General features: G+C 50.3%; 2 long non-coding RNA genes across 2 annotated transcripts; both read left to right on the top strand.

Annotated features, from left to right (window-relative positions):
- Positions 1-1,456: 1,456 nt before the first annotated feature.
- LOC144309870 (uncharacterized) lies at positions 1,457-4,842 on the top strand. The gene is made up of 3 exons (XR_013375761.1): positions 1,457-2,638; positions 2,893-2,958; positions 3,101-4,842. It is a non-coding gene; the product is annotated as an uncharacterized LOC144309870 (long non-coding RNA).
- A 14,619-nt stretch (positions 4,843-19,461) lies between these two features.
- LOC144309871 (uncharacterized) lies at positions 19,462-21,739 on the top strand. The gene is made up of 2 exons (XR_013375762.1): positions 19,462-19,859; positions 20,626-21,739. It is a non-coding gene; the product is annotated as an uncharacterized LOC144309871 (long non-coding RNA).
- The last annotated feature ends 758 nt before the right edge of the window (positions 21,740-22,497 follow it).

Below are 22,497 nucleotides of genomic sequence, written 5' to 3'. Positions count from 1 at the left end.
TGTGTGGTAGAGGAGGAGAATGAAGTACAGAGAGAAGGTTCTATTTCTATCAGCAACTTGAGGCCCCCAGTCCAGACTGCACATTCCCCAGGGAAGTGTTAGCTGGAAACCAGTGTGAGCCATCAGGGCAGGCCTTTCCTCGCCACAGAACACTGGTCTGGAAGCAGGTACTTCCTGGCCACCTAAGGAAAACCCTGATGCATTGGAATCAGACCCAGAGCTTATGAAATGCAGATCCCCAGGCTTTCCCGCTAGAGACTGACTCAGGGACTCTGGCACGGGGCTCCGGAAACTCCATGGGAGATTCTGATGCCAAACTGAGTTGGGGATTATTCATCCAGACTACTTGTGAGGCGGCGACCCCCAGAAAGTAAGACACAAAATGATTTGCTAGCCAATACTTATTAGGGGGCTTCTATGTTCCAGGCACTGTTCTTTTTTTCCTTTTTTTTTTAAGATTTTTATTTATTCATGAGAGACACAGAGAGAGAGGCAGAGACGCAGGCAGAGGCAGAAGCAGGCTCCCTAAAAAAAAAAATAAAATAAAATAAATAAAAAAAATAAAAAGAAGAAGCAGGCTCCCTGTGGGGAGCCTGACGTGGGACTCAATCCCCTGAGGATCATGACCTGAGCCAAAGGCCGACACCCAGCCGCTGAGCCACCCAGGTGTCCCCCCACCCCAGGGACTGTTCTGATTTAAGTTGACACCAAATGATCCAAACCCCACCACAAGTCTATCTAGGAAGTACTATCATTCTTCCCATTTTACAGAAGGTAAAACGAAGGCTTGGAGCAGCTGTGTAACACGGCAAAAGCCACTCTCTTAGCAAAGGGGCTGAGCCAGGATTAGAACCCAAGTCCTTAACTCAAGTCTACATCGTAACCACCATGCTCCAGTCCTCTGATCTACAGCAAAAGTAAGCTCCTTGAAAAAAAAAAAAAAAAAAAAAAACCAAGGGTAAAAAAATGTTTGATCAACTGGGAGCTATGTCTCCTCCAAGGAGAAGTCACACACCACTAGCGCTCAAGAATATCAACACGTGTTCCTCGCGAGAGGAATGGTAGGAGATGATCTGAATCCAATGTGGTAAATCCTGAGTTCAAAGCAAACTAAAGAGATTTCTTCCTGTAGAGCTTCCCCGGCAACCGTGAGCACATTAATATCCAAGGGTGGAAGGCGCCTGTTGCGACACTCTCCAGACGCATCGACCACAGAATCCCTTTGTCCAAGAGCATCTCGAGGTAGGATGAGGATGCCAGGGACACCGCCTCCCCCCCTTTGGGGACCGTGGGCCCAGAACGGTGCTTTTCAGAGTGTAGCACGCAGGGGAAGCACCTGGAGACCCTGATAAAAGGCAGGTTCTCATTCACCAGGTCTGGGTGGGGCCCGAGAGTCTGCATTTCCAGCAAGCTCCCAGCTGATGCTGAGGCTGAATCACACTTGCCCCCAACAAGACCTGGAACAGGACGCTGGCTGGCTCTGCTCTGCGCTGCCTCCGCAGACAAGCCTTACTCCATCCAGCTCGTCCGCCCCATGAGGACACTCCTGATGGCAGATTTCGAGAGGGCCCGGCCACCGTGTGTCTCCCCAAATCCCACACGTGGAACTGGTCCACCCCCTGCAAGTTTCACCACAGCCCCTGGGGTTAAGGGGGGGGGGGATCCAGACTTTCTAGAGAGGCATCTGCCCCAGGGTCTGCACCCCAGCAGCCCTCCTCCCTGTCTGTCCACACACATCATACCCCTGCCCAGGCCTCGCGGAGAGCCCTCCTTCTGCAGGTGAGGTCCACTTGTCAGGGAGCTCACTCCCCCGCTGCCCCCAGGGCTGCTGGGGTCCCGCTGCAGGGAAGGAAGAGGAGGTAAAAGGAGGATAAGCAGAGAGCGAGGAGGCCCCGTGAGGTCTTGTGACCGACTGGGCCTCCTGGTGCCGCCGAGGTGGCAGTGCCAACGCGCACTGCTGAAATCCTTGGCCTGGCTCCGAAGCAAACTCCCAATCCAAACAGGCCCTAGTGTGCCTCCGAACAGACTGTGTAAATAAGGGGGGGGTGGGGAGGGAGGGGAAAAAAAAACCCCAACTGGCCACAGATCCCGCTTTCAAACACGTTGAAACAAAATAATCCCTCTCACTCCCTCCTGCTCCCTCTTTTTATTTTTATTTTTATTTTTTTTATTTTTTAAATTTCCACTGGTGCCGAGGCCTCAGTGGAGCCTGGCTGGCGGCGTGTTAGAGCCTGCAGCCTACCTGTCCTGCATAGGAATGAAGCCTGGAGGAGTTACATGATATGCCCGCGCTGCAGGCCCAAGGACTACAGCTACCGCATTCAGAGTCCAGGAAACAGAGAAAAAGCTGTTCTCGGAGCTCCGCTGGGAAGGGACCTGGAGGGGAGGGGGGTCAGGAGGGTGGGGGTGTGCAAGTCAGCAGGGGGAGCGAGCTGCATGAGAGCCAGTCCCATTAACCTGGCTTTGACCAGGGTGGCCCTGCCTCCAAACTGCAGACCCCCAAAGCAGGGAACGGACCCCACAGAACGGAGCTGGCAATACAAAGCCCTTGAGGAGCTCATCCAGGCCAGCCTCTCCCTCCCCAAGGGCTCTCTGAACTCCCAAGTGTGTGCACAGACAAGGGGGCAACTTGCTTGTGGTTTGTTGCTGGTTTTGTATTCGGTTTTGAACTTTCTAATGGCAGGGCGGGGCGGGAGGAGCGGGAGGGGGGCCGGAGGGGGGGCATGAGTCATCTTGCAGATGAGAACCCATCTCCCCCTCTCTGCAAGTTGAAACAATTGAGTTGTCTCTCCTGGTTCTTGCCAACGTCTCTTACTCAATCTTGGATCAAAAGGGCGGTGGGGAGGGAGGCCGGGAACGGGAATCCAGACAGTTCTGTGCCTCTGACATCAGGCCCAGCTGTTGGAAGCGCGCTGAGGATATGTGACCCAGAAGGGGAGCCGGGACCGGCTTGGCAAAGTGGGTGAAGAACACTGCAGAGGGCGACCCAGATCTGGGGGAGCCAGCGGGGACGGTCCCGTCCTGGGGGAAGGGGCGGCCTCCGGGGTGACCTCTCCGGGTCACAGCCACTCACCATGTCCCTCCTCACTCGTGTTCTTAGAATCAGGGCTGGGACTGTAGCCTGTGCACAGGCTAATCGCCTGTAGGCATTTCACTGCGATTATTTACAATCGTCGCTACTCAGAAGAGACGAGACTCAGCCGGGTGAGCCCAATAGCCTGCGGCTCGGCAGGAAGAGAAGTCTAGGTCCCACGTCCAAGAATATCAGCAAATCCTCATGAAGCATCCGTTGTTGTAACGCAATTGAAAAAGCCCTGGTTTGAGGAGCCCGTCTGACACGACCCAGGTCTGCGGGCAGAGCCAACGCCACGCCCATTGTGGGATCCAGGCTGCCTTTTCAAAATGAAAAAAGGGGAAAAAAAAATCCCTTACACATGAATCTCCATTTACCATGTGTTCATTTGGCGTGTTCGTTTGGTCTGCACTCGTAGACTCTATGCCGAACACAGAGGAGAGCCCAGAAAAATCAGACAGGGCGATCCCAGCTTTTAAGGTGTGTCTGCCTTTTGCTAGGGGGAGAGCCCAGTGACCCACCAGAGCGCGGTGGCTCTTGTCGCTTCCGAGGTGCACCTGTGAACATAAGGAGACTACGAGCAGGCCCTCCCGGCGTGGCATTCTGCACCGGGCACATGCTGAGGGCCTTCTAGGCAGGGGTTCTGGGCCCCACAACCGCCTTGTGAGGTGGAAACCCCTACTATCCCATTGCACAGGGGAGCACATGGAGGCTCTGAGGCTCAGCCCACATGCAGGGTCACAGGGGTGGCAGGTGACAGTGTGCGGCTGAAGGCACTTCCTTCCCGTGACCTCTCACAGCACCGGAAGTCAAGGCGCTCCCAGACAGAGCTCCAGAGGAATAGGCAGCAGGCCTTACATGCCTCCACACCACCCTCGGCCTCTAGGTTAGCACCGGGAACAGGAGATCCTGAGACCGTGTTTGCTGAATACATGGATAAAAACTTGCAAGGCGGGGGTGGCACCTGGGTGGCTCAGTGGTTGAGCATCTACCTTTGCCTCAGGTCGTGATCCCAGGGTCCTGGGATCGAGTCCCACATCAGGCTCCCCACAGGAGCTTATGTCTGTGCTTCTCTCTCTGTCTCTCTCATGAATAAATAAAATCTTAAAAAAAAAGAAAAACTTGTAAGAGGGAAAAGGCTACTCTATCCCTTTATTCAGATATTTATTGAGCATCTACTATGTGTCTCTCCCTTGGCTGTACATGGGGATCCAGCTGAGCTGAGAATGCTCAGGTCTTGGGCTCGGTCTGGTGACAAGGGTGCTGCTAGAGCCTCAGGAACAAGCTGTGCCTGCACAAATCCCCAAGGGGGGCCTACTGGGCTTCCCAGCACTGGGAATCTGGTAGGGACACATGCCCTACCGTGAGGGTAGGGGAGAGAACGGATCTACGAGAGAGACAGGATATAATCAGAAAGCTCTAATTTGCTAAGAGAAAGGAAGGCTCCTGAGGTCCCCAGAGGTCAAACCAGAGGTAAGCTGGCTCGTCGTGCTTCTTCGTGGAAGGCTCCCTCTTCCCACCATGACAACCTGCTCTGTGTCCAAGCAGAGGTGACACCCCTAACACACAGTGAGGACACAAGGTCCACCCTCCCACCCACCAATATGGCTAACCCGCTCAAGAGTGACCGCTCTGCATGCAAAAGAGGGGAGAAGCCACTGGAACATTTGTAGGCAGTCGCTGGGAGTGCAAAAGCGTGCGGGTGCGTAGGGAAGAGGGCTGATGGTTTCTTACAGAACCAAACTGGTAGCTATGCTATGACCCCTCAATTCTACTCCTAGTGACTTCCCCGAGAGGAAGACGTGTGTCCGCGAGAAGCCGTGTTCAAGAAAGTCCACAGCAACTTAATTCAGTGCAGCCGGAAACTGGAATCGAGGCAGGTGCCCATGGATAGGACAGTGGATAAACCATGGGTTAGTCAGTCAGCAGAGCCATGTGCAGCAGCAGAGCCACCAAGCCTAGGTGCACAACAATGGGACGAATCTCAGAGACGTCATGCAGAGTCCAAGAGTCGTCACACGATGGAATACCTATATAGGGCCTGACTCTGGCAAAACTAATCCAGACAGAAAAATAAAATCAGAAGAACTGATTAGTGCCACTATTATGGCTCTATCTATGGGGGTGGGGACGGACTTTGGCAAAGGCCACGTGGGAACGCGCTGGGCGCCGGGAGCATCCACACCCTGGGGACCCTCGAGGTGTGTGCAGCACCGTACACGCCGATGGTGCCTTCGAGGAAGCAGAAGGCCCGCAACCAATTACTGGCTTCTAGTTCAAGATACGCAAGCTGTGCTCTGGGAGGGAACTGACGTCTGCAGCTTACTCTGAATGGATCAAAGCAAAGGGGACAGAGAAACGCGTGGACATCAGGCTGGCTGTGTGATAAACTGAGTCCGGCAGAGGTCAATCACGGAATCGGGGTGGCGGGTGTGTGGGCGCTCGCTGCAAAATGCTTTCAATTTTTATGTATGTCTATAAATTTCCACAATAAAATAGGGGGCGTGGGGGGGGGTAAAACTGGAAGGCCACCCCGAAACTGCTCCATGTGACCAGCAAGCGGACCTGGTGGGTTTTCAGAGCTGCGGGCACAGACCCTTACAGATTCAGGAGGCTCCGGAGAGAGAGGAGGGGAGCAGAAAGCTTCTGAGGGCTCAGGGCTGGACCCAGGGCCTCCCAAGGCAGAGCTTCACTCTACACAGTCCGGGTCAGGACCAGTCACGGCGGCCTGGGTCTGCAGTCACCCCGTGCAAGGTGCAATTTCCTGTTCCTCGGGATGAAGCACCTCTTGGACTTGGAATTCCTCACCCTAAATAGCGTTAGGGTGAGTTACGTGTAAAATGAATCAGAAACAAGTGGATTAAGTTTCTCAGCACACATAGGGGCTTCAAGAACAAAATAGAAAGGGAGCGGGGTCTCTGTTTCCACCCGTGCACAAAACCACCGTTCAGGAGAAATACTTGATTGATTGGCTGATCGCAGTCCGGTAAACCAAGGGCTTCTGGGGGCCTCCCCCCCTTTAATATGCAAACGACTGTGAAAAATATTTCTCCTCCTGGAAAGCAGAGGGGAAAGGAAATGCTTTGAAGCCCTCCTGGTTATTTAGTTATTTTTTTCAAAGGTAAGGCGGTATATTTTTATCCAGTATTAAATAAACATTTTTGAAATGGTATGTTCAAAGCGCTCAAGCCTCTGATGTTGGTTTGGGATGTTTTTTGTTTTGTGTTGTGGGGGCCGAGGGAGGATGGTGCTGCTCTCTTGCCAAATGTTCTAGAATCATGGAACATTAGACCCAGGAAGCCTGAGTGGCCAGGATGCTATTGCGGAGGAGACCGCAGCTCCGACGGGCTCTGGGGACCCGGCTCGAGAGGTAAGCAGTGACCCGGCGTGGTGGACGCCGGTGGTGGCCTGGCTTCTGGGGCCATGTGCAGAGCGTTCTGGTCTCCGCAGGGAATCGCCAGCTCTGGCTCTGAGCTGACGATCCTGGGGCCACCCTTCCTGGACATGTGAGTTTATAGGAATCGGTCTCCGCTAGGAATGATGGCAATGGCCATCTCCCCGGAGACACGCAGACACTCCACTAGTGCTTAGAGGTAAGGTAGGGTGAGGACATGGGAAGTCAATGAACCTTTATGAGAGAGTCGGGGCTCAGGAAAACAAAATCACACCTCTGAAGGATTTTTCTCAACTGGCCTAATTTAGACACAACATATACAAACACAACCCACAAAGATTATTTGGGCACAGAGCACGGGACAGTGGGATGGGAAGCATAATCATGGTCCTCAAATACTTAATGTTTGAGTAACAGCCCATAAATTCTTACTAAGTGAATTAACAAATAAATATAACGCACACTCGTCTATCACAGAAGTGGTAACGATTAGCATATAATCTTTCAGAAGGGATAGATTAGAGTAAAAAACAGCCAACACCATCAGCCGTCAGGGGCAGGGTCCCCTAGGGGACTGTGGCCTCCACTGTTAGTAATACTGTATGGACTTGGTTAGCTTTTGCCCATGGCCTTAAGAGAACAGAGTTATTAACCCCATTTTCTAGATTTAAGAAAACATTTTTTCAAAAAAGAGCAAAGGCTGTGCTCCGGGTCATGACATATCTTGCCTGCCTGGCTGTGCCCAGAAGAGTGAACTAGGGGCACCTGGGTGGCCTTAGTTGGTTGGGCGTCTGAGTCTCGGTTTTGGCTCAGGTCGTGATCTCAAAGTCATGAGATGGAGTCCAGCATCGGGCGGGGAGTCTGCTTGAGATTCACTCCCTCTCCCTCTGTCCCTCCCTGGCCCCACATGAGTGCATGTGCGTGCTCTCTCTCTCTCTCTCTCTCTCTCTCTCTCTCTCTCCCTCTTTCTCTCTCTAAAATAATAAATAAATCTTAAAAAAAAAGAGTGAACTAAAACCCTTACCCCAAAGTCTAATGGAGAGAGAGAGAGAGAGAGAGAGGCAATAATGCCAAAACAATAACAACAAAATTATATTGTGTTCTACTTTCTTTCCCCAAAGGGAATAAGCTTCCCTGATTTTTTTTGACATAAAATAATTCTCATCACAAAGTAGAAAATTAAAATCACCTATAATCACAGCACTCAGAGGTAATCTGTTCATCTTGTGTTAAAAATCCTTCCAAAAATTTTAAGTGTGCTCTTACGCTTTAAAAAACAAACAAAAACAACCTTTCATTTGGAGTAATACTAGATTCACAGACAAGTTGCAAAGATAGTACAGAGTACCTGTAGGCCCTTCACGCAGGGAAGAGCAAACGTCATGGGTATTTTATGTAACTACAGCACTTATGTCAAAAATAAGAAATTCAAAAAAAAAACTAAGAAATTCACATGGACATAATACTGTGAACTATGGCTTTCATGTCGGTTATCCCAGTTTTTCAACTGTCTTTGTTCTGTTTCAGGACCTAGTCTGGTGTACCATGCTATAGAGCTCAGAGTTTGCAAACAGATTTTTTTCACTGAACAGCACGCATCATGACGTATTTCGAAGTCAACAAAGAGAAATCTATAGCATTATTTTCAGTAGCTTCCTAGCACATATTCCACTCAACGGAGGGCCGATCCCCCCTCCCCTCAAAGGCTACTCCCATTTGCTTTTGGTTTCCTGCTGTTCCATAAATGCGAAAGCGCAAACCCATGCTGGGCATGTCTGATGATGGCCTCAGAATAAATTTCTAGAGGTGCACAGAGAGGGTGTCAAGGAGTGTGTCCTTCAAGGTGTTTCATCCATGTCGCCACACTCTCCTGCAGAAAGCCTGAGCCCATATGCCTTATCACCTTGTCACTTTAAATTCATTTGGACAATAAAAGATTCTTCTACACCTTACAGAGAAAACCATGGGACTGGAAAGAGTTAATGGACCCTCGGGATAGGCATTCCCCCCTCACACCGAAAACCAGACTCATCATTTCAAAGAGCCACTCAGAAATTAAACCTTCATTCCCTTTGGCTCAAGCTACTCCCACTCTCCCCTCTCCGGGTCTGACAGAGAGAGGGATCTTGGGATCTTTGGCATTTCAATCATGGAATTGCTTTTGGGGTGCAGGAGCAACCCCCACTGGGTTTAATTTCCTTCTCATCTCTCTGTAGTGTCTACAGGAGCTCCTGAAGCAAAGCCTGAGCAGGCCTGGGTAGTAATGCATGCAACAGGAAGGACAAAAGGATTTGGTAGTCAGCAAAGCTGTATGCCTTGTATTTTATTTTTATTTTTATTTTTTTAATGGTGCAAGAAATAGGGGGAGGGGTGGAGATTGCAAAATGGCCTGCATATCTAGCCCCGGCTGGGCTCTCAGTGAGCCGGACCAGGAACCTGCCCAGCATGCTAACTGGAGCCATCGTCTCCCTTTCCAAAAGAAGCCCATATTTTATTTTGAGACTCCTGTTCTTTGATGCAAAAACACTTTGTCCTCATGCTTTGCACTGTAAAATGTTATATATTTGAGAAGCCTGGAAAAGAGGGTGGCAGGGAAGGTTTAGAGAAACGGAGCCAGACCCCATGCTGGGGAATTCTTAAGTGCCATCCTGGCCTGCAAAAAAAGAAAAAAAAAAAGAAAGAAAGAAAAAGAAAAAACAAGCTACTGGTCAGAGGGAATGCTCTTCCATGCCAAGCTCAGCTTGAATTAATACACAACACAACCTCTTAAAGGGGGAAACGCTGCTTTCAACTCAGAGCTTCTTCGCCTCAACGCAACTGATTCTAAACGACAGGAAGTTCAGAATATTCTGGGAGGAAAAGGGGCTGCAACATGAGATACTTTCTTCCCCCCAATGTTTGCAATCTTGTCGCTCTGCTCAAGGCCACACCTTCAGGTCAGGAGGGATCAAGTCTTTGCGGCAAAGGATGCCAGTTCATTTCCCCGAGAACAATGCCCAAGGTCTCCCGCTTGTCAGCTCCCTGGGGCCTCTGTGGTCTGGTTGTGTGGCTGCTAAAACCCATTTCGCTTTTGAATTCTGCCCAGAAACTACAGAAGGATCTTCCCAGGGAAGAGAAAAATCTAATTGGTTAAAGGGATGTAGGAGCTGCCCAGAAGAAACCACCCCCTCCCACCCACCCTTTCCGTACAGGGTCCCCTGGCTGTTAGGGAGGTGAGGTGGGATCTGGTTGCAAGGAAGGAGAAAACAAAAAAACAAAAAACAGGCTTTAAGATGAAGAGGACACTTTCCCTTGTTAGCTGATAAAATACTATAGTAATTCAATAGGAGCAGGGAAGCGCACAGAGACCTAAGCCTTCAAAGCCAAGGCCCCATTATCCAGAGTGTGTCTTCCAGGGCGAATGAAGCCAGCACGTTACTGCTAAGGGAGCCTTGTCCGGCCAATTTGGAAATCTCTGACATTAGGTGACTCAACCTATCAACCTTACATTAAAACCCAAGCCACGACAAGATCAGACCTTGGATTTCTAACTGCCTGGGTGTACGTACGTGTGCCTTATCACGGAGCTGGAGTTTGTGAAGTGACCGCACATTAACCAGGGCCCTGAGCTGTAAGCAATACCCCTCAGTGTTGTGTGTGTTTGTTTTCTTTTAATTGTAAAGAGTTATGCATGCTCTGCAAGCACAAACTGTAAAGAGGGAGGATCCATGGACAGACCTTCGTACTGTAAATAAAACATGCTGCTGGAATCAAATAAAACTTGCAGCAAATTAGGCCTGACATTTAGGAATAACCAGGGTGTTACTGTGCTACATACAACTCCAGCATAAAAGACAAACCTCCTACAGAGGTGACTCAAAGTCAGCTCTGGTGTGGCATTGGGGGGAGCGGGGGTTGCGGAGGGCGGGAGTGGGAGGGAATGGGGGAGAGCAGAGAACTCACTCTAAGTCCCTCTAGAGACTGGATTACAGAGGCTTTAGCCAGGACTCCAGCTCGGGCAGCCTGGATTCAGAATGCCACCCCGGGGGCTGTGTCACAGGATAAACAAAACCACATGACTCCTTCTCTCAGGGTTTTGATTCCAGCCTCAGTAGGTGGCATGCTGAAGCCCACAGAGTTGGCCAGGGAGTGCCGGCTGGAAGGAAGGGGGTGGAGGACCTCAGACCCCTCCTGCCCCAAGTCACCAGGTCAGAGAACCCGGGGGGGGGGGGGGGGGGGGGGGGGGGGGGGCGGGTAATCCAAGGTCAGCAGGGCCCTTCCTCCTTTAAAGATGCTTTAAAGTTGCTTTCATATCACCTATAATCCCTCCAAGTCTGTATGCCCTTGCCTTTAAAGCAAACGTCTGTAGGGACTCTAGAACGTCTTCAGGACCTCAGAACTTGGTCTGGTTGTTCCATCCAGTGTACGGTTGACTTTCCAAGCCAGATCAATCACAGGAATGTGTGGAGTTATATATATGGACACGGGCTTCCAGAACACCCACCCCTGTCTCCCTTCACCTACTCTCAGGTTCCACTGCTCCCCACCACCCTCGCCCTGCCTGGCCTCGAGGAAGATGCGCCACTTCCCATATGCCAGCGCAGAAAGATCAGATGGCAATGTGGAACACAGGCCCCTTCAGGAGAGGAAATACAGGGGCAGCCAGAAGCCATCAAGTGGCAGCAGTGTTCAGTGCTCCCCGCATCCAGGCGGAGGGGAACAAGGAAGAAAGTGAAGTTGGGGGCAGGGGTCCTAATCCCAAGGCTGACTCTCAGTCTGTCCCTGCCTCTCGACCCTTCCAGAAGACAAGAGGAGTGATCTAACTCTGGGGTCCCTCTCATCAGCCCTCCTCACTGGGCCTACCCAGAGGTGGGCAGTGAGGGAGACAGAAGGGAAAGGCACGGCACCCCTGGATTGGCCACCCGAGCCTCTGGGCTACAGCAAAGAGCTGGTGCGAAGATCACAGCTAAGCCCCCCACGCCTGTCTCAAGACAGAGGTGAACTGGGCCACCCATGCTCAGAGGGCCTGACTCCACCTGTGCCCAGCCTAGGCAGGAGCTGGGGTCCACCACATGGCAGAAAGGCTGACTGCGGGGGCTCCGGGATCATTCATTTATGCTGGAAGATTCTGATACACTCGGACCCTCTCCCTTCCCTCATCCTGCTTGATTCCAGAGAAACCCCAGAGTGCTGCTGCTACTCTAGGCGGGGTCTCTTTAAGCAGCCACTGCCAACGCTGTGGGGGATTCATGGTGACTCAGCCCTGGCCCCGGAGAAGCTGGAGCCACTATCGCTCAGCCAGGATATGGCTGCAAGCCCACGAGCTGCTGCGAGGAGACAAAGCCATTCTCTGGAGCCTTCTAAAGCACCCTCCCTTCAGTTTGACAGGCATATTGCAGCCCCAGCCACGCTCCCCAAGTGGACATTCAAAGGCTGGCTGTGGTCTCTTGATGGCTTGAAGGCAAGACAATCGCCTGCCTCGGCCCCAGAAGGGAAGGCAGGCAGCCGCTGGGAAAGGCAGACGGGGGTCTCCGCTTCTGGGCCCCTCTTGTTTAAGGCAGCTCATCTGAGCGTGGATGGAGTTCTGCTTGTTTTCTCCTCAAGAGGCAGGGCCGGGGAAGGAACCAGCAAAGCGAGGGTAGGGAGCCTAGCACAAAGGTGGCCCCAGAAAGTTCAGGAGCCCCGCTCAGATGGCGACTGGCCTCTTTCCACCCGTTTCCAAGCAACACAACACGAAATCCACTGGAACGTTATCACCGAGCCGGTGAACTGGAAGGCACTGGGGGTCACTGGGGCTCACACCCCCACAGCACAGCGCCTAGAGGGCTCAGACACGGGGAGAAGAAGACACAGCCTCTGCCCAGAACCCAACGGCCCAGGAAGCTCCTTTTAGAGCTAATGAAGAAAATGAGGTCCAGTCTCTCGAAGGCAAGATGTTGTGATGGCCTGAGCCCCAGGCCTGTCCTTCCCATTTCATGGATCCCTGATGTGAGTAGTTTCGGGGCCTCCAGGTAAGCACTCACAGCCAGGGTCAGCCTCAGGAAGCCGTGGCAAGTCTACCTGAACCCAACCTGCTGACATACACGTTACGTCCTCCAGCTCAGCTCTCCGCTTACTATCTTCCTTAAGATGCCAGGGCAAACGCCCAGCAATTGTAGCTCATTTCTCCCCCAAGACAGAAATTCCCTTCGCCGGTCTTTATCGGTCTCCCCAGGACCACTCTCTAATTAGATCTGAAATAATTTCATCCCACGGGCTGGGCATCAAGCACTACCCTCCCAGTTGTGCAAATCTGCATGCGTACACGAGTCACGGTGCTCCCAACCAGATCTCAGGGATATTTTAGGAAAGGCGATTTGCATTAAAAATGAAAATCCAGGGATCCCTGGGTGGCACAGCGGTTTAGCGCCTGCCTTTGGCCCAGGGCGCGATCCTGGAGACCCGGGATCGAATCCCAGGTCGGGCTCCCGGTGCATGGAGCCTGCTTCTCCCTCTGCCTGTGTCTCTGCTTCTCTCTCTCTCTCTCTCTCTCTGTGTGACTATCATAAATAAATAAAAATTTTTAAAAAATGAAAATCCAGGGGCACCTGGGTGGCTCAGTAGTTGAGCGTCTGCCTTTGGCTCAAGGTGTGATCCCAGGGTCCTGGGATCGAGTCCCGCATTGGGCTCCTTGCATGGTACCTGCTTCTCCTTCTGCCTATGTTTCTGGCTCTCTTTGTGTCTCTCATGAATAAATAAAGTAAAAGATTAAAAAAAAATAGAAAATCCACTGAACAGCAAAGAGAGGTGACGTCAATTAGATCTCAATAAATCTGAGTTTATTGATATAAACCTGAGTTTAGGGATCCCTGGGTGGCGCAGCGGTTTGGCGCCTGCCTTTGGCCCAGGGCGCGATCCTGGAGACCCGGGATCGAATCCCACGTCGGGCTCCCTGTGCATGGAGCCTGCTTCTCCCTCTGCCTGTGTCTCTGCCTCTCTCTCTCTCTCTCTCTGTATGACTATCATAAGTAAATAAAAAAAAAAAATTAAAAAAAAAAATAAATAAATAAACCTGAGTTTAGAAAAGGTCTACAGAATAAATAAATAAATAATAACTAACTAAATAATAAAATAAAAAAAAAGAAAACAAAAGGTCTACAGGTTCATCCTTCCCAGAGAAAAAAATGAACACACATACACATACAATTAGGGAGAAAATAAGAAGGAAATCAAGCACCTCTTTGCTTGATTGAAATGTGAATGAAAAATCAAAAGCTCCCAAGAAGGCCTTCTGAGGAGCCTGCAGCTAGAACCCTGACCTATTTCTGCTCAGGTCTCCTGAAAGGCCCACGGAGCGCCAGCCAAGAATCAGGTGCCGTGCAAGGAGCATCCACGCCCTCTGCTCCTATCACAAGACACACACACAGGCTGAGGGCAAATGATTCACAGACGTGGGACCAAACCAAGAGGTTTCACAACAGCCAAGAAACAGAACCACCAATGCGCCCGCCGACATCCCCGCAGCCTGCCTCGCACAGTCACCTAGTAGGTGTTCAAGAAACTTCACAGGATTCCACTGGCCCCGTGTCAGGCTGCCATGTGAGGGACCGGGCGCTCGGGCAGCATCTCGACTCTCCCACACTTTCCGCAGGCCCTCCGTGTCACGTGTGATTAATGAGCGCCATGTCACCAACGTCCCAGGGGTCAGCCTACTGGAATGGAAACACGAATGAGTCGGGAATGGCCTTAGAATGGAGGAATTCCAAAAACGGTGAAGCGAGAGAAAAAAAAAAAAATGGGGACATTTTGTTTTGTTGCTGACTTGAATAGGAGCAAGGTTTTCTCCTTGTCACAGGCCAAGCCATGACCCGGGTTTAGAGCTTTTCAGAATCCTGAAAACCGACAAACGCACCCAATTAAGTGCTGCCCCAAAGCCCTGTGCACTTTCTAGAAGCCGCCAGAAGTCTAGAATGGCAGAGGTTGATGTGGGGTGGGGTACTGATTAATTTATCCTGGATTTTATTAACAATAACCAATTACTGTACATGTCCTAAATGTCAAGCACTACACTCGGTGTAAAGTGATTTATGGCCAGTGCCGCATGCAATCACCATGTAATCATCATAGCCCCAAAGGAAAGGCATTGTCATCCCTATTTTACAGGTGGAAAAACTGAGCTCATGCGGCTAAGAGATGACATAGGGAAGACGCACATGCCCGGCTGACGCTGAAGCCCACACCCCTAACGTCGTTCCCCTGACTGATGAAAAAGCTGGGGCTCTTCCGTGCAACGTCCTGCGCTCACTGCCCCGAGAGGGAACTGGTCCCAGGACCCATCGGATTCCTGATCCAGAGGATGAAAAGAGAGTAGCACTTGGCTGGGATCGCGAGGATGGAGGCTGCTCGAGAGAGGTCCCCGTTTGCACGGTCTTCTCCATGCCCTGGGTGAGCTCCGGACTCGCCTCGGCCCAGCCACACAGGGAGGGAAGGCCCCGTGGCCTCACTAAAAGTCCCAACGGCCCCCCCAAGTAGACAGCGAACAGCTCTGGTGGGAAGGCCCCGGGATGGAGAGATCAGAGGCTCGAGGCGGCCACGAACAGGACCCAGAGGTTTCCCAGCAACTGTCCCACTGTCCCTTGAGGCAGTCCTCCCACCCTGAGCAGAAGACAAAAGTCAATCTCCAGGACCTCGAGAACCTCAGGCTAGGGGAAGCAGCCAGCCACAAAAGGCCACGGATTGTGTGACCCTCTTTCCATGAAACCTGCAACAGCAACGGGAAAGGAGATGAGCAGTAGCCAGGGGCTCCTGGTGGGAGGGAGGCATGGAGAATTACTACCTAACGGGTACGGGGTTTCCTTCTGGGGAAAGGGGTGGGGTGGGTTCCACAAGTTCTGGAACTAGATGGTGGTGAGGGTTGCACAACTCTGTGAACAAATGCACCTGATGCCACTGAGCTGTGCGCTTCAAAATGACTACAACGATACATTTCACGTTCTACGTATTTTCCCGTAACATCATCATCAACAACAAGTGACTCTCCAAAGGATCCTTGAATTTATTCACCACAGCGGGAGACCAAACCATGGGGGCCGGGGATTGGCCTGGAGGAGACTCAGACCTGGATGTTCCCCGAAGCCCCTCAAAGGTATAAACTCGGGGCTCAAGGAGAGGCTGGGGCGGACAGAGAGCGGAGGAGGAGGGGTGTCAGGCCGCCAAGCAGAGGGCTGGCTCGGCTGGGAGGCAACGTGGGGGACCGGGCAGTCTCCCCCAGGCTGGGGCCCACCCGGCGGGCATCCTGGCTCCCTGCTCGGGGCTGGGGGCCCGGTGTCCTCGGTCTGCATCACAGTCAACAGCAATCTACCCGCACCGGGCAAACCGGGCAGCGGTAAGTGGCGGAACTCCGACAATATTTAATGACTTCGGGGGGTGGGGAGGCTTTGCAGGGTGGAGGGGCAGCGAGCAAAGGAGCCAGAGAGCAAGCAGGCCACTCCAGGGGAAATTCCGGGGGGGGAGATAAAAGGGGGCTGTAAAGCAATTTTGACAGGTTAACAGACAGGTAATATTCCAACGGTGTTTACTTAACCAGGCTAGCGCTCCATGCGGCAGCGATTAAGCCGAGGCACGGGAGCCTCAGCAACCAAGGGCTTCAGTGAAACAAAGATCTAGTCAGAGAAAACCAAATAACGGCCAGTCAGATGCTGGGCCTCCCCCCGCCCCAGCTCGGAAGCCACGGGAGATGCTTCCTGGAGATCAATCTGGAGAGATAGCATCCAGCGGGATGTGCTGCAGGGGCTGCCACCGGGGGCAGAGGGCCTGGCTTCTGACGCCTCCGTGGGAAGGGCGGGGCGCAGGCGACGGGGCCCAGATGCCTGTCCTCCCTCCCACTTCAAACCAGACCAGTTCTGCAGTCTCCTGGTCCTCGAAAGACAGCTCCCTGGTCCCACCCACTGTCCCAGGGCCCCAGCCAGCACTGAAACTCAGGCCGGCTCCCAAACCCCAAATACCGCCCCCCCCCCCCCAGCCTTCAAAGGCCCCTGCGCCTCCTTATCTCCTCGCTGTAATCCATGGGGTAAGTTCCCTAACCTCCCTGGGCCTCGATTTCCTCATCTGTCGAATGGGACAGTAGTTTCCCACAAAGCCATGTAACGAATGCATTACTTTATCATCAATCCTGTGTTAATGTAGTTAATGCAAATATTAGTAATGTTTAATACATCATTAAATAACTACGAGGAATCAATAAACAACACAAGGGTTACATGAAGCACACTGCCGAGATCACAGTAGGTACTTGATACATTTTTTTTTAAAGATTTTATTTATTGATTCGTGAGAGATGTAGAGAGAGAGGCAGAGACAGAGGCAGAGGGAGAAGCAGGCTCCCTGCAGGCAGCCCGACGTGGGACTCGATCCCAGGTCTCCAGGATCACGCCCTGATCCAAAGGCAGACACTCAGCCACTGAGCCACCCAGGGGCCCCTACTCCATACATTTTAGTTCCCTGTTACAACTGCCGGTACCACCCACCTGCCCAGATGCCGAATACAGTAGAATAACTAACAGGCTAAAAGGTGCTTTTTTTTTTTTTTAAACATGTTAAGGTTGTTCTATATTCACCCCTATTCTCATAGAATGGGGAGAAAGCTCCTCATGGGCACTAGAAGAGGTGTCACCTTGGCTTAGGTACCAGAGTGAGACACCTAAGACACTCTCTGCGTTCTGAGCGCTTGGCATCCACGCCGAGCAACTTGATAGGACTCCATGTGCTCTGTTCCTGGGAGGACGTGAAAGTGTTCAAAGCCACTGAACCACCACATCATGGGTGCCAAAATTCTGACTTCATTTCCTACAGGGTTCCCTGGCCTGTGTTACAGGACACTATTTTGAGGTTGGATTATATATTTTCAGGTTATTTGGAAAATCATTGTGGCTTTAAATAATAAAATTCGGAGTGACATCTGTCAGCCCTGATTACCATGAGTCTGCTAAGCGGTGTGTTCTTTCTTTTTCATTTTTAAAAGTGCAATGAAGTAAGTGTTACCTAGAAGGGTTCGTTAGAGTCTTCAGGGTTGTGTATTCAACACTCTCTTTCAAACAGGTCCCAAAGGCGTGTACCAGAGACCGTGCTACAGGCCGGAGGTGGTATGGCCAAGAGTTGAGCTGGAAAACACTGCCAGAACCATGGTGCGGGGATCAGACACCAAAGAACCATAGGGGCATCTGGTCAACCTCTTGCATTTCATCAATGGGGAAACAGAGGCCCCAGGATGGAGAGGCAGGTCTCCCCAAGGTGCATCCAGCACTTTCCAGGTTACCCGTCACTCATTTTGCCTTCTTGCATGACTTTGAGCAGCACCTCAATGAGGTTTGTCTCTTATGGGCCAAGAAATCATCCCACAAAAGGGTTCCTTCACATGAATCTCTGCCCCAACTCTTATTTTCAGGGTGCAATCAGTATCCCTATTCAGAAAAGTGCACCTTTAAGACTCCCTCTACCTATTGATCATGTGAGCTTTACCTAGTCTGGGACGGGTGGTCTGGGAACTAGCTGTGGCTGTCACCGCTTTAGTCCCAAGGGGAAGGTGCCATTTGCCAAAAGAACTTGGAATGTCTGGGTTCAGATAGTCTCTTTTTGTCAGAGAGCAGGGACCCCTGCACCAAAGATCTACCAAAAGCCATCTGCCCCATGTCACCGGTGTCCCCCCTGCCCCCACCCAAGTATCTATAACCTGTTGATCAACCACCAAGCCCTGAGTATCTATAACCTGTTGATATTCTCCTTTGATAGAGAAAACTACAGAAGCACAGAAAGATTGTTTGCATCCAGGTCTTGAAGTGATAATATCTGTGAGCATCAAGATTGCACTGGACACTCATCCAAAAGAGACAAAGAGGGACACCTGGTGGCTCAGTGGTTGAGTGTCTGCTTTCAGCTCAGGTCATGATGCCGAGGTCCTGGGATCAAGTCCCACATCAGGGTCCCCACGGGGACCCTGCTTCTCCCTCTGCCTATGTCTCCACCTCTCTCTCTCTCTCTGTCTCTCACGAATCAATCAATAATTTTTTTTTTTTTTTAGGGATCCCCGGGGGGCTCAGCAGTTTGGAGCCTGCCTTCAGCCCAGGGTGTGATCCTGAAGTCCCGGGATCAAATCCCACATCAGGCTCCCTGCAGGGAGCCTGCTGCTCCCTCTGCCTGTGTCTCTCATGAATAAATAAACAAAATCTTCAAAATATATTTTTTCTCAAAAAGGGAGAGGACAAAGAGGTGCTAAGAGTCAAAACAGCTTCTTTCTTTCTTGCTTTTTGGTGGAGGGAAAGGGAGAGAAGGGGAGGCTGCATAGTGCAAATTGGCCTCTGAGCATGAAAATAATCTGGAGGTATGATTTCACAGAATCCTCTTTTTTCCCCAGAAAAGTTTGATCAACATACACTTAATCTGAAATTTTGTTCACCTCTCTCTCACTGGGATGCTAATGCATTGCCTAGAAAAAGGAACCCATTGATGATTATTTGATGAAGAGAGGAATGGATTTGGAAGGTAAGCCTTTCAGGGAAGACCAGGAGGTGGATTAGTGCACGTGACCCGAGCACGCATTTCCTTGTACAGATCAAGGGGCTGAAGATGGGCTGGGAGTTCCATTTGAACTGACAGGAAATCCTGTTTAAAAGGTTTCTGGGCTCAGGGACAACTGGGTGGCTCAGTCCGTTAAGCATCTGCCCTGGGCTCAAGTCATGATCTCAGGGTCCTGGGATCAAGCCACATGTCGGGCTCCTGCTTGCTCTCTCACTCTCTCTCAAGTAAGTAAATAAAATCTTTGGGGGAAAAAAAGGGTTTACGGGCTTTGAACCATCCTTCCCTATGAAGACCTCTATGACGTGGGAGGAGGGTAGGAATATTCTTCCCATGTGACCAAGGAGAAAACTAGGGAGTACAATGAAGAGCCTCTCTAGAGTCTTAAAATGAATTAACAGAAGAACTGGGCCTGGCTTTTGGCTTGTTCACTTTCTTTTTTTTGTATTTTCAATTCCCTTAAAATAGTGCTTTAGTCTCTCTCTAAAAAAAAAAAAATCTATCTATATCTATATATGGATATATATCTTAAACATCACATTAAAAGTCTCCAGACAATATTTATTTAGGGGACAATGACCCCACATGCCACCAGCCTTGCCAATAGCCTACACCTAAGACACATCATTGTTTGTGCTTTGAAGCCCACGAAAACAATCCTAGTCATATTTCTATAAATCTAGGAAAGGTGGCTTGCCAAAAGAAGAGAAGTATTAGACCATACCTCAAAGCATTCTGTGCAACAAACGTGGGAAATGAGGAGTTTGAGGGGTTGTTTCCCCCCAAAGAGCTCAGCTTCACCCATACATGCTTCTGCTTCTCCATCTGAAACACAGAAGCCACACCTGGAAGCCCCCCAACAAGGTAACAGGCGTGTAGTCAAGAATGCAGTAGGTGCTCCAGACATGTGAGAATAAGAAGACTGGGTCTGTGATGTCCTTGCATTAAAAACTAGGTTCTAAATATGGTCTGTCGCGGGCAGCCTGGGTGGCTCAGCAGTTTAGCGCCGCCTTTGGCCCAGGATGTGATCCTGGAGACCCGGGGTCGAGTCCCAGGTCGGGCTCCCTGCATGGAGCCTGCTTCTCCCTCTGCCTGTGTCTCTGCCTCTCTCTCCTCTCTGTGTTTCTCATGAATAAATAAATAAATCTTAAATAAATAAATACATAAATGTCCATAAGGGAACATTATTCAGCCCTGAAAAGGAAGGGAATTCTAACACATGCTGCAATGTGGGTAAACCCTGAGGACGTTACGCTCGGGGAAATAAGTTAGTCACAAAAGGGCAAATATTGTCTGATTCCATTTAAATGAGGCACTTAGAATAGTCAAATCATAGAGAAAACACAGTGGAATGGTGGTTGACGGGGCACTGGGAATGGAGAGCTACTCTTTAACAGGGACAGAGTTTCAGTTTTGCAAGATGGTAAAAGTTTTGTGGGGGGATGGTGGTGATGTTTGCACAACAACGTGAACGTCCTTAATGACACCAAATGGTACACATAAAAAGGGTTAAAATGGTTCATTTTATATTAAGTATGTTACCACAACTCTAGGTAAATAAATAGTGAAAGAAAGAATCCTCTAAGCTCAAAGAGAAAGCTACATTTTTCAACCACCTTATTCCCGATAGGGCAAGAAGCAGGAAAGTCCTTCAAAAGACGCCAATTCCAAGTCTTGGTGCTTATACCCCCCGCGTCTCTAACATCACAAACACGAGACAAGGAGATAACACGCGGGGCACTAACCCCCTCCCGGCATCCTGACACTTCTCTCATTTCGTCAACCGATCACCTGCAGCTCACCAGAAAGCAGGCTGCAGAGCTGGACACAAACGGACCCATGAAGCTCAACAGCGATGGTGGCACATGAATGGTCCCAAGTCCAACTACCTGCCGCTCTTTAAAGGAGCCAGAGGAAAATCAATTAAAAACCAAGAAAGGAGAACAAAACAAGCGAGGACAAGCGACAGAGGTCAGGTAAAGCACTCCGGTGTCCAGGAGGAAGGCTTCCAGCCGGAGAGACGTGGCAACCAGAGTGGAATGAGCTGGAATGGGGCTTCCTCTTGTCCCACAGGGTGGGCAGGAGTTCTCCACAGAGGACTACAGATCGTCGGCCCCCATGGTCTGCCAAGTGGATCCAAGCAAAAGAAAAATGTGTTTAACCAGAGATACAGGATCGGAAGGGCGGCCGGCTCTTAAAACCTGGGCCATGAACGCACGCAAGGGTTGGTTTTGCCCTTAAAGGAAATAAAATTTATGGTTTGTCAGATAAGTAGAAAGGAAAACCATCCGGATAGAAACCCAGCCAGATAAAAGTCTACACACGAGCAAAACAGTTTTCTTAAAACAGTGTCTAAATATCTCAGCCAAAGAAAGGTCCTGGGATCCACCAAGATTCATGCGACCTCAAAATGTAGCTCCATTTTAATTTCCTTTTAGACACATCTCCACAAGAAGCCAATGCTTCTCTCTTTGTTGGCCGGGCTCATCTGCTGACCATCTAGCTGTGAGCGTGAGAGCCTTCCTTTCCACAACAGAACACTACAATTAACCACGAAATGTTTATCTGTGGGAAGTGGGGAGGGATTGGCAAGACAGCACCTTCCAGATTGCTGGAAATAGTCTGTATCTTGATTTGGATGGTCGTTACGCGGAGGCATGCGTATGTAAAAACTCATTAAGCTCTACATTTCATATTTGTTTATTTTATATGCGGTATTCTTTAATAAAAGGTCTACGCACAGAGATTTTTTATTTCTTTTTTTTTTCCACACACACAGATTTTTTTTTTTAAGCCCCACAGGTTTATTTCACGCCCAACGAGAGCCAAGCCGTTTGTTAGAAAAGGTTCCAATCAACAGTTAATGCATTCTCCCAAGCTCCTACCTCCCCTCCCCTGAGCCCCACACTCCTGTTATCCAAGCTGGCTCTACCAACAGGTCACCTGGACGAAGGAAAGTTAATCGAGACCGTAGTCAAGCAGCTTATTTCCTGTTTGGATGGGTTTTGCAAGGCAGTAGATGGAAGCACATGACAAAAGGAACTAGAGATTCTCACCAAACTCTCCCCTAATTCGTGCTGAAATCTGTCACTCAAGAACTGTAACAAAGGTGGTTCTCTTCTTGCGTCATAGGAGGACGTGGCATACACATTCTCTTCCCAACATGGCAACTTTTCAGGTAGCAAAATCCATACGTATTGTCTCATTTAGATGATTCACTCATTCAACACATAAGATATATCAGATGACCGCGATATGACAACTCTTTCTTTCGCAGTATGATTTATCACACACCCCCCCCCTGAGCTGGCCACCCTCCTCCTGATACACTCCAATTTATAGGACCCCGAAATAACCAACTACCCTTAGAGCTCTGTGTGGCCCAGAATTGTTTGACTACACTTTTCATTATCTGGACACTGTTGACTCTCTTGATGCTTGATAAAAATATCAGCTTGATATATTAATCATATGACTAACTTCCAAAGAATCACTCCTTCTC

This window comes from Canis aureus, unplaced genomic scaffold (assembly GCF_053574225.1).
Source record: "Canis aureus isolate CA01 unplaced genomic scaffold, VMU_Caureus_v.1.0 ptg000221l_RagTag, whole genome shotgun sequence".
NCBI classification, from domain to species: domain Eukaryota; kingdom Metazoa; phylum Chordata; class Mammalia; order Carnivora; family Canidae; genus Canis; species Canis aureus.
Note: the sequence above shows the minus strand (reverse complement) of the source record. Positions and strands in the feature narration are given on the sequence as shown.